The sequence below is a fragment of the Rosa rugosa genome, chromosome 3, assembly GCF_958449725.1.
Source record: "Rosa rugosa chromosome 3, drRosRugo1.1, whole genome shotgun sequence".
Classification (NCBI taxonomy): Eukaryota; Viridiplantae; Streptophyta; class Magnoliopsida; order Rosales; family Rosaceae; genus Rosa; species Rosa rugosa.
Window position 1 is genome coordinate 33,843,008 of NC_084822.1, and position 9,932 is coordinate 33,852,939.

A 9,932-nucleotide genomic window follows, 5' to 3' on the forward strand; every position below is an offset into this window, starting at 1 on the left:
CGCACTGAGTTAAGCTACTCCAAGACTGAGGCGTTTAGTTTTCTTACTGAGAGAGTTCGGAAACGAACACAGGGATGGCGAGAAAAAACTTAGAGTGCTGCAGGTAAAAAAGTTATGTTGAAGGCACTGGTGCAATCTATTTCGACCTATGTAATGAGCTGTTTTGAACTCCCTAAACACCTTTACTCTGAGATGCACCGACTTATGGTGCGGTTCTAGTGAGATGACAAGATTGATGAGAAACAAATTCATTGGTTGGCTTGGGAAAGGTTGTGTGTTCCCAAATCAGAAAGCAGACTAGGGTTTCGAAACATGATTCATTTTAACCCAAGCCTTGCTTGCTAAACAAGGGTGGAGGATCCTGCAGTCCCCTGACTCGTTGTTGGATAGGCTGTACAAAGCCCGTTATTATCCGCGTAGTGATTTTCTTGATGCTGAAGTAACTAAAGGAACTTCGTATGCATGGCGGAGCATCATGCATGGTAAGTGTTTATTATGCAAAGAGATCAAGTATAGGGTGGGTACTGGTGAACACATATTTGCATGGCACGATCCATGGGTGCCTTTGCCGGTCCACTTCAAGCCTTTTTCTTCTCCACCTATGGGTTTAGAGGATTTGAAAGTGTGTGATCTGATGGTGGAAAATGAACATGAGTGGAATGTCCCACTTCTGGAAGCACTTTTCACACCTATGGAGGTTGGCATAATTGCAAGTATTCCTCTTAAGTCTTAGAGGGGCAGATGACAACTTTGTATGGCATTATGACAAGAGGGGAGCTATGGAGTTAGAAGCGGCTACCATGTGGCTCGGCTTGACGATGGGAGAACTGATCGTGCATCTAGCTCAAAAGGTACATATGAAATTTTATGCAAGCTACTAGAAGATTATTTGGGGTGCTAACAACCCTCCTAATGTACATGTCTTTATTTGGAGGCTCTTGAAGGGCATGCCCCCAACACGACATGCACTTTCTCACAAGGTTAGTCTCACCAATTTCGATTGTATATTTTGTAATCAATCCATTGAAGATGACTTGCATCTATTCAGAGATTGTGATGTCACCACATGCTTTTGGGTCTTTACTAAACTGGGCTTAATGGCTAAGAATGTGGCTGCATCATATGTGGAGGATTGGGTTTTGAACGTAATTAACAAACTAGATGGCATTCAACGTTGTGCTTTTTTTTTTATGGCACTGTGGGTTATATGGTCTGAACGTAACAATGTCATTTGGAATGGTAGTTTCTTTTGTCCATCAAATGCAGCTCAATGGGCTACTAAGTTCCTTGAGGAATACCAGCATCTACATGTCCCTGGAAGTGCGAAAATTAGGAGGGAGGAGACCAAATGGCATAACTCTCCCAATGGGCATCTTAAAGTGAACGTTGATGGCAATTACAGAGCTAATTAGGGTGATGGTGGTGTGGGAGTTGTGATACGTGATGAGAATGGTATGTGCATGGCTGCTTTAGCACAATATTCCGACATGTTTCCTCTGCTCTACACATGGAGGCGGAAGCATGTAGGGCTGGGCTCTTATTGGCTATCCATCAGGATATGACTGCTATTGACTTTGAGAGTGATTGCTCCCTTGTTGTTAATGCTCTACTGCATGATGTTGAAGATAGATTTGAAATTAGGCGTATTATCGATGATTGTAAGTCATATTTGACATCTCTACACTCTATTCAGGTTAGACACATCTTCCGTGAAGCAAATGCTGTTGCAAATAAATTAGCGCACCTTGGTAGTTTTAATTATATATATTTCTGATGTATGGTTATTGAAACTTCTGTTATTATTCAGGATGTACTCTACGAGGACTCTTGTATTGATGCACGAGGCCAAGGTTTTATGTCCTCCTTGTCGCATTCTATTCATTCTAATATAATAAGTCAGGCGTGGGACTGAGCCTCCCAGCTTAGCTAGGTTCCAAACCCTTCAAAAAAAAAAAAAATTGTCTGAAAATTATTCATTTATGAATTATAAATTTTGGAATTTGAAATTAAAAATTGAGCTAAAATTGTGATTCAATTAGTGAATTTGAAATTATTTACTTTATTTGGTTCTAAGGATAAAATGGAGTATTAAAAAAAGAAAATGGACTGCAATTAACAAAAAAAATATGCACAGACTACATCTAACTTTTATATAATAAAAAGGACTTGGATCGAAAAACCTCAAAATTTTATTGAAGAAAAAGAACAGTTAAATGACATGAAACACCCCTCAAGAAAAAATAGAATGGTAAAGAGCTAGCTTTTTTTTGTAGAATAGATAATTTCATTACTTATCCATGGCAAGAAGGCACATTCATCATAAGTTATCTCACACCAAAAGCTCTAGATGGCACAACCCGCCAAGCAAATGACAAGTAACCCTCATTGTAAACAAAATGCGAACAATTATTAAGCCTATTCAAATGAACACAAATCCAAACTACCTAAATCCTTGCCAAAGCAACTCTAATCGCCTAGAGACCTTAATTGGTGTACAACTAGAGTAGCCAAACTTAAATGGCAGAAGATCCTAATTCAAAAAACTAGACAGAGAAAGGCAAAACTAGATCACAAAGAAAAAAACTTTCTTTGCCCTTAGAATTAGGCTAACCTAAAAAGATCAAAGACTTGACCCAAGGGAAAGGCCCATAAACTAGGTCCAACCACTCATGCCCGAACATAATCGCAGTGAACAAGTAGCTTCAGCGTGACACCACCAAGCAGCTTCTCCGTCATCCATGGCAACATCAAAGCTGTCGACGCTGACAATCCCACCCGGTAGCTACTCCGTCAGTGCCCACCGTCGTCGGCCCATCCAAGCAAGCAGCGTTATCCATCATCAAAACGAGATCCAGGAGCAATCAGCCACCTAAACGAGCAATCCGGCAACCCCTTCGACCACTGCCAATACCAGATCCCGCCGCCCGCTCCACCTTCAACTACCCCGCAAGCACAATTGTCCTCTCTGACCCAACAAAACCAGAGCAAATCAAACCACGTCCAATGAGATTAGTCCCATCCAAGCCTCAAAATCCTGTTGAGTTACCCTGCCGAAAAAACAGTTATACGGCGTTAATAAGCGCCGCCTAGATGCCCGTCTGACGACAACATCTCAAGGACGCGCCGTCGGATGAACTGGGAAGTTCTGAAGGTTGAAAGCTCGTGCGGCGCGTAGGGAGGCCAGGGGTTTTTTTTTTTAGCAAATTACCTATTATCTGTAATTTTGGTAAAGAGCTAGCTGAACGTAAACAAATGCAATCTAGGAAAGACAAAATTTTCAAGAATTTGCAAAATATATGGCATGCCTAACTCACTAAATCTATCAATCATTCAAGGCGACATTGCTCTTTTCCAACAAGGTATAAACAAACTTAACCTCTAGTCTTACCCGTATCCTTTAAAGATGAGCTCTCCACTGCACGCTCATCTTCAACCATATGACACTGGTACGTAGGAGCTACTGTTAAGAATATTTTGTAATTAATATTGTAATCTTCTGTATCTTTCTTGTATTGTAGGGATTACTTATTGTACAAGAATTTAGTCCATATATAATCTTTCCATATCAATGAGAACATTATTCCAACTCAAATACTTTTCTGATATGGTATCAGAGTAGGCCTAAAAACCCTAGCTCTAATTTCTTTTGCACAGTTTCACTTGCTACTTTATGTCTTGCTTTCACCATCTTCTCATGGCTGTGCCGCCTGTATGTAATAACATTTTCAAGCCGCAATGCCAAAATCAAGGTAATCAAGGTATTTACTCTCATAGTTGAGCCCTAGTCAAGTGCACTTATTGTGGATTGAACAATCACACAGAGAAAACAGGCCACATAGCCATTCCACATAGTCACCGGCTTTACAAGCCAACAACTCGTCAAGAAAATGCAGCTTATGCTTCTAAGTTTGTCTTAGGCTTGTCACCAGGTGCCCCCAATTGGTGGATTATCAATAGTGGAGCAATCAATCATATAATGTAGTCGTTGAAGTTGTTCATAAGTAGTCACACGAACACTTTACTACCACTAGTTTCTTTGCCTAGTGGTACCAAGGCTCGTATTCCCATGAAGGAATCAACTTAAAATCAATGATGCTTTTTTACTAGATGTTCTATGTATGCCCTCATTTGATGTCAATCTTTTATCTGTTGGATTTAAGGACAATAATTTGTGTGGGTAAGTAACGAGGAGACCTTTATTACCTTGTTGTGCTGGCTTTTATCACCCATTCCAAGCATCCTAGCCTTTTGCTTGTCATCTTACAATCCCTTTCGACATTTGTCATCAGCGCTTGGGACATCCCTCTCCTGCTCATTTACAATATCTAGCAAATAAATCGATTCATTTTCATTTTGATTCTAGCAATAAGTGTGAGATTTGTCCTTTGCCTAAATAAATTCGCCAACCTTTTTCTTCTAGATCAATATCAACTTCTCGATGTTTTTCTCTTTTACATTGTGATTTTTAGGGGCGACATATGACTTTCTCACTCAATGGTGCTCATTATTTTTAACTATTGTGGATGATTGTTCTCGTTTTACATGGATTTTCTTAATGCGTCACAAGAGTAAAACATAACATTTGCTTCAAAAAAAATTTGCTTATGTCAAAACTCAATTTCAAACTCATGTTCAACAAATACGTTCTGATAATAGGGCGGAATTTCTTTCTTTACAAGATTTTTTTCTTAAAGAAGGGAATCTTTTTCAACATTCTTGCGTTTACACCTCAACAAAATGGTGTTGTTGAACGTAAACTTAGACATCTCTTAGAAACTGCTAGAGCTCTTCGCTTCTAATTTCACTTGCCAATTGATTTTTGAGGAAAATGTGTTCACCGCTACGGGTACACAATTAATTGCCTTTCTGCACCTTTATAGAATAAGAAAACCCCATTTGAAGTCTTTTATCACATGCCTCCTGACTATTCTCACATGAGTGTTTTTGGATCTGTTGCTTTTGCAACTTATGTTCATCCATCCTCAATATTTGCTCATGAGCTCAAAAATGCATTTTTATTAGGTATCTAATAGGCCAAAAAGCTTACAAGATCTATAATCTGAAAACAAATTATTATTTTTTTTACTAATATGGACGTTTTTTTTCTCCTTGAAAATACTTTTCATTTTGCTCTCCAAATTCCTTCCCTTCTTTCTTCTTCTGACCCTGTGTTACCGAACCCAGCCTCAGACACGCCTCCGTTAGCACCTGATGGTTGCGTCTCTTGCTACTCGGTCGCTGGCTCCATCGCGCCTTCATACTAACGCACTTGTGTCTTATTCTATTCTTCCTTTACCCAATGTACATGCGTCATCTTTTGCTCTTCTTGCACTCACACTTGGTCCAGGTAATACCTTCGAACCCGACCAAGCACACCCCGCCACACCAATGCCTAACCTTGCGTAAATCGACGACGCACCTGTATGCGCCTCCAGGCCTACCCCTGCATGACTCGTCGCACTAGCGCGTATGATAGGAGCATTTTAATGTGGTATTTTAATAGTTAATTCCTCACATTTTGCTTAGTTAATTCCTTAACGAATCGATTTTTAACTTAATTTCTATTTTTTTAGGTACATTGGAGTAGATGATGATGAAATGAGCATTAGGTCCATAATTACCTATAAATGATGGAGAAAAATGGAAATGTACTAAAAGGTCAATTTTACACATTTTCCTACTCCGGCTAGGAGAAACCAAGCCAAGCAAGGAAGAAGGAGCGGCCGCCTGACCAAATGAACTCCAAATCAGCTGAAACTTTCCAGATCCATTCTAGACATCCTAAGGACCATTTCGTATGAAGAGTGCCAGAGCTAGAATTGAGTGGAAGGCCTTCAAACAGTCAGCCCAATTTCCTGCAGAAGCAAAACTGGAAAACTGGACCCGTAAGGAGTCCAGCAGAGATTCTGGCCCAAAGGCATGGAAATAAATTCTGAAATTTTACCAAAATGATCTACACTCATGGTAGATCATTTCATATGAAGAAGTCAAGAGCCAAAACTGAATTCCTGTTGGAGAAATAATTGAAGGAATAAAGGGGCAGAAACTGACCTAAAACCAGCTCAATATTCACATGTTCATGTTTCCTATCCACATGAAGAAAGCTAGATGCTTTTCTCTTTTTCCTTGGATATATTTTTCTGCTCCAATAGATCATCATCACTTCCATACTTCTGCACCTTCATGCCTTGCTTTCATTTCATCATTACTCCATCTTTTCCATATTTTACAAACCACTTTCATTATTTTTCTTCCATTTATCATTTCACTCTTCTTTTTCTTCCCTATATAAACACCTTCTCCTCTCACTCTAAACACATTCCTTCATCCATTTCATCTTCTTTGTCTCTCCATTTCCATTCCATTTTTCTCTCCATTCTCTAGTTGCAAAATTCTGCGTTTTCAAGTAAGAAGAAGAAGAAGAAGAAGGAGCCGGGAATATCATATCCTCCATCGTCCACCTTGAAGGCTTGCTTCCAAGATTCAAGATTTCAACGTTTCAAGCACTCCATCTCCATCTCCAACTCACGGTGTAATTCATTCTTTTTCCTTATTTAATTTCGTAGGAATTTGTTTCTAGTTAACAATAACATTAAGGGCAAAGTTTAAGCCCAATTTCTATGTTTGAATAAAAATTGTGATTTCTTTATGTTGATTTTTATGTTGCTTATGTGAGATTGCTTAATTGATTTTGGATTATGGAAAACTTTTATATGTACGTGTTCTTTGATGGCCAACTTAGGATATATGCATGTAATTGGTGCTAGATTTAAGTAGTAAAGGCTTTGGACAAAAGTCGAAATCAATTAAGGAGGATTGCAAATAGATGGACTTTTTCATACTAGGTTGTGCACTTTGGTTGACATCCTTTCTTTGTTCTTCATGCATTGAATGTGTTCTTGATTAGCTAGTTTTCTAGACTATGATTGCATGTTCAATAGGTTTAATTTAGGTGCTTTCACTTAGATTAAATATTCAAGGAAAGTAAAATATGGGAAATCATTTGCTTTGAATGTTTCACATGGTCAACTTATTTCTCATGACATAGATAATCAACTATAGGAATTGTAATTGGATTTCATTCATATGATTGTAGTTTTGATCTTTGTTTCTTGTGTTCCACCCTTGTATATGTGTTTTTACACTTTCTTTATTTCATTTAATTTTAATTCCAATTCTATAATCTCAAAACCCCCCTTTTTATATTAACTTGTATATATTTTTATTCTTTATTTTATTTTTGTACATAATACTTTTTACTTTATTATTTTAATTCTTTATTTGTTTTTTTTGACAATGACAGGTGTACCCTCAATCCCCGGAATAGAACGATCCCTATTTGCTTATACTTCTAACGATGTTTTCAGGGTTAAATTATGCGCTTGCTTTTAGCGTATCAGCGTATACCAGCCCAACCTGACCTACTACCTCCTCAGCCTACACCTGCACCAAATCCTAACCCCAATCTCTCTCCAAACCCTAATCTTATTCCCCTTCCTACCCATGATCTCGCTCTCTGCCCGTCCTAGCACTTTCATGAACCCAATGTTCATCTTCGTGATTATATCTGTTACCAGGCGATTCTACCTTCACACCATCTATCATCTCCTCTGTCAAGTCCTCCACCAAGTACAAGTTACCCTTTTTGTAATTTCATCTCTTATCAACGGTACTCATCTTCCCATCTTTCTTATGTTACTTACATTAATAGGGTTGAGGAGCCCTTTTCTTATGCAGATGCAGCCTTTGATCCTAAATGGTAACAAGTAATGGAAGATGAACTTGTCGCTCCCACTGCCAACAACACTTGGACACTTGTCCCTCTTCCTCTTGGCAAACATCTTATTCCTTACAAGTGGGTATATCGAATTAAATATAATGTTGATGGTTCTATTGAGAGCTATAAAGCTCTCATTGTTGCTAAGGGCTTTACTCAAGCTGTTAGGATTGATTACCATGATACTTTTTTACCCACAACAAAGATGATTATTGTTCGCTACCTCCTTGTCGTTGATGTCTGTTAAGGCTGGTTTCTTCACAAGCTTGGCGTTAATAATGTTTTTCTTAATAGTGATTTGCATGAAGAATTGTACATGTCTACTCCTCCAGGTCTTCGGCGACAAGAGGGAATTATGTGTCACCTTAACAAATCCCTATATGGTTTGAAGCAAGCTTCTCGTCAATGGTTTGCCAAGTTTACGGAAGCAATTCTTGCCATCGGATTCACTCAATCAAAGGCTGACTACTCTCTTTTATCCAAGGTTGGTAATTCTCTTACAATTTATATTAATTATTAATTTATTAATTTATATTAATGATGTCCTCATTATTGGGAACAACCTGAACTTCATCAAAGCTCTCAAACAATTTCTTCATACCTGTTTTCGCATCAAAGATCTGGGTGACCTTAAATACTTCCTTGGAATTGAGATTGCTCGTTAAAAAAAAGGCATTTATATATTTTAACGCAAGTATTGTTTAGAGATTATCAAGAACACTGGTTTTTTAGGTGTAAAGCCAGTTGATTTTCTCATGGAAGAAGCCTAGCTTATCAAATACAGGTGAGCTACTTAAGGATCCGGTTGCATATTAATGTTTGGTTAGACATCTCGATCATATACCTTCTAATCACCAGATTATCTATTCTATTCATGTTCTTAGTATATTCATGCATGAGCCGTGTCAACCTCACATGACTGCTACACTTCGAGTTGTCAGATACTTGATATCCTCTCCTGGCCAAGGTTTGCTTTTACGTTTCAGATTGGGCCGGTTGTCCTATTACTCATCGGTCTGCCACTAGATATTGTGTTTTCTTATGAGAATTTTTGATCTCATCGATCACGTACCAAAAGACAAAAGACGATCTCATTGTCTAGTGCCGAGGCCGAGGGTAGAGCAATGGCTGATACATATTGTGAACTCACTTGGTTGCATATTTGTTTGCTAATTTGCATATGCCCATTACCATACCTACCATTTTACATTATGACAATCAAGCAGCTCTACACATAGCCGCAAACCCACTTTTTCATGAGAAAACACTTCACATTGAAATGGATTTGTCATTTTATTCAAGACAAGATATTGAATGGTACCCGATATGTTGGTTTTTTACAGCAATTAGCATATATATTCACAAGGGCGTTAGGCAAATTAAGACGAATTCAAAGCCTTGTTGTGCAAGTTGGGAGTCAAGTACTCTCCAACTTGAGAGGGAGTATTCAAAATATTTTGTAATTAATATTGTAATATTTTGTATCTCTAATTTGTAGAGATTTATTTGTTGTACAAGAAGCTAATTTGTATTATATCAATGAGAACATTATTCCATCTCAAATACAACCTCAGTTGTCAACTCAAGGAGTTACAATAAGATTTATTCCAAATGGGAAACTAAATATACAACTATATAAATCCAAGACTGCTAAGTGCTAACTGAGGGAGCTAGATTGATGTTGCCGACTTGCCGGCCGTCGAACTCTAAATATCAGAAAAACTTTAGAAAATGAATTATAGGGGCGGGAAGCAGTCCTAATTATTTCTCAATGGCATTGGCCTCAGATGATACCCTATATGTTCTAGTTTATATAGTTGAATCCAAAACAGGAGCTTTCCATTAGTCTCAGCGGTCAATCTGATGTAATGTTAACCTAAAATTTAAATCCAGAAACACAGTACGTCGCATACCATCATTACAACACATGACATATGACATTTCTTTAGGATTGATACCACTCTTGGATGAAGCATCAAATCCATTATTTGATTCTAATTGTATCTAATAAGTAGTCTTCGTCTTTCGAAAATGACTTTTTCCTTCTACTTTACAGATTATCGAGTACTTTACCTACTTGAATAACCACCAGGATATTTAGTTTAAGTTTTTTTTTTTTTCGATGATTGGATATTTAATTAAGTCAGTCATTGAT

General features: G+C 38.0%; 1 long non-coding RNA gene across 2 annotated transcripts; it reads left to right on the forward strand.

The window, feature by feature from the left end:
• The first annotated feature begins 5,803 nt into the window (after window positions 1-5,803).
• LOC133735761 (uncharacterized) lies at window positions 5,804-9,445 on the forward strand. 2 transcript variants are annotated; one of them, XR_009859257.1, is made up of 3 exons: window positions 5,804-6,532; window positions 7,304-8,261; window positions 8,510-9,445. It is a non-coding gene; the product is annotated as an uncharacterized LOC133735761 (long non-coding RNA). The 2 variants fall into 2 exon arrangements; XR_009859256.1 differs by having other exon boundaries at window positions 7,304-7,855; window positions 8,110-9,445.
• The last annotated feature ends 487 nt before the right edge of the window (window positions 9,446-9,932 follow it).